We start from the raw sequence: 2,464 nt of genomic DNA on the forward strand, positions 1-2,464 counted from the left end.
GTTTTGTTGTTTTGTTTTGTTTTCTTCTTATTAAACTTTGTTTTAATGAGAAAACATAGGTCTCAAGATTCTGTGACAGATTTTTGGTCAAGTTGTTTCCACTAAAAAGTACTGATTTTAAAAACTAATAACTTAAAACTGCCACACACAAAACAAAATGATCCCCAAAACATTTTCCTTTCCTTCTGAAGGTTTTCTGATGCATTGTTATCATTAACCAGACTTTTACCATTAAACTTAAATGGCCAATTGAGACCAACAGTTCTGAGACTGTTCTTCCACCACTGATTAAGACTGGGGTGGGGGACCAGCAGTTAGCGTAATGGCTATGTCACTGTACTCCCATAGAGTCAACCGCGGTTCACGTTCTGTACCCAGTGGCTTAAAACTCACGCCGGGTGCGTGTGCGTGCATGCCCAAGATCCCGAGAGGAGAATGGAAGAGAAGGGATTGCAGCGTGGCCATCCTCCCTGGGGGGTGATTTCTCGCTTTCTGTCTCTCTGCCTCTCTCTCTGTCTGGTGAGCGCACACGCCCTATTGCAAAAACCTCTCAAAAAAAAAAAAAAAAAGACTGGGGTGGCAGAAATCAGGGATATCCATTCAGCCTTCTGAGCTTTCTGGGTAGAGTTGGTGACCTTACCAGCTCTAGCAGCCTTCTTGTCCACAACTTTGATGACACCTACAGCAACTGACTGTCTCATATCATGAACAGTAAAATGACCCAGAAGGAGGATAGTCAGAGAAGCCCTCAACAAACACGGACTTGTCAGGAACCATATCAACAATGGCAGCATCACCAGATTTCAAAAATTTAGGGCCACTTTCCAGCTTTTTACCAGAACAGTGATCAATCTTTTCCTTCAGCTCAGCAAACTTGCAAGCAATGTGAGCTGTGTGACAAGCCAGTACAGGGGCACAGCCAGCACTGATTTGGCCTGGATGGTTCAGGATAATCACCTGAGCAGTGAAGCCAGCTTCTTCCATTGGTGGGTCATTTTTGCTGTCACCAACAATATTGCCACATTAAACATCTTTGATAGACACGTTCTTCACCTCGAAACCCACAATGTCCCCAGGAAGAGTTTCACTCAGAGCTTCATGGTACATTTCAACAGACTTTACTTCAGTTGTCACATTGATTGGTGCAAAGGTGACCACCATACCAGGTTTGAGCATGCCTGTCTCCACTTAGCCGACAGGGACAGCGCCAATACCACCAACTTTGTATACATCCTGGAGGGCAGACACAAGGGCTTGTCAATTGGAGGAATTGGTGGCAGGATGCAATCCAGAGCTTCAAGCAATGTAGTTCCACTGGCATTGCCATTTTTATGGGTGACTTCCCATCCCTTGAACCATGGCATATTAGCACTTGGCTCCAACATGTTGTCACCATTCCAACCAGAAATTGGCACAAATGCTACTATGTCGATATTGTAACCAATTTTCTTAATGTAGGTGCTTACTTCTTTAACAATTTCCTCATATCTCTTCTGACTATAGGGTGGCTCAGTAGAATCCATTTTGTTAACACCAACAATTGGTTGTTTCATACCCAGTGTGTAAGCCAGAAGGGCATGCTTACGGGTTTGCCTGCTCTTGAAGATACCAGCTTCACCAACACCAGCAGCAACAATCAGGATAGCACAGTCAGCCTGAGATGGGCCTGTAATCATGTTCATGATAAAGTCTCTGTGTCCTGGGGCATCGGTGATAGTCACATAATACTTGCTGGTCTCAAATTTGCACAAGGAGATATCAATGGTAATACCACGCTCATATTCAGCTTTTATCTAAGACCCAGGCATATTTGAAGGAGCTCTTTCCCATCTCAGCAGCCTCCTTCTCAAATTTTTTGATAGTTCTTTTGTCAATCCCACCACATTTGTAGATCAGATGGCCAGTAGTGGTGGACTTGCCAGAATCTACGTGTCCAATGACAATGATGTTGATATGGGTCTTCTCCTTTCCCATTTTGGCTTTGATTTAGCATTGGTTTTCATGACATCTGTGTTTTGATGGCAAACCTGTTGTGAAAAGCCGCCTAGTTCTGAAGTCACTAGATCAAGACATGTACCTCTCTACAGAACAGACAGCAGAGAGGCCACCCTTGGTGTTCTGTACAAGCCGCCTCTGCACCCAACACACCCCTGCTGTTCGCAGACTTCAAGGGCAGGATTCCAGGTCATGTCTCACCAACATGTCAGTTCCTGTCACAGCAAGCCACTTTCCCCTTCACCGCCAGGCTCAGACCTGGAAGTCCTGGCAGACAAGCAGGGATGCTCCTGAGTTTAACCAACCTTGACCTTGCCCTGCTCCAATTGCTTCAAAACTGGCAATCCACAGTCCAAACTTTCCTGCTCCCTCCAGTTCGTTTCCATGCCCCACCCCTGCCCCCCATGTGTTGAGCAGATGGAAAGAGTCACCCTGCTCGGAGAAGCACCCTGTCTGCCCTGGCAACTGC

General features: G+C 45.7%; 1 pseudogene; it reads right to left on the minus strand.

Moving 5' to 3' along the window:
• Positions 1 to 605: 605 nt before the first annotated feature.
• LOC102503120 (elongation factor 1-alpha 1 pseudogene) lies at positions 606 to 1,974 on the minus strand (annotated as a pseudogene).
• Between the last annotated feature and the right edge of the window lie 490 nt (positions 1,975 to 2,464).

This window comes from Tupaia chinensis, unplaced genomic scaffold, assembly GCF_000334495.1.
Source record: "Tupaia chinensis unplaced genomic scaffold, TupChi_1.0 Scaffold147311_1, whole genome shotgun sequence".
In the NCBI taxonomy this organism is placed as follows: domain Eukaryota; kingdom Metazoa; phylum Chordata; class Mammalia; order Scandentia; family Tupaiidae; genus Tupaia; species Tupaia belangeri.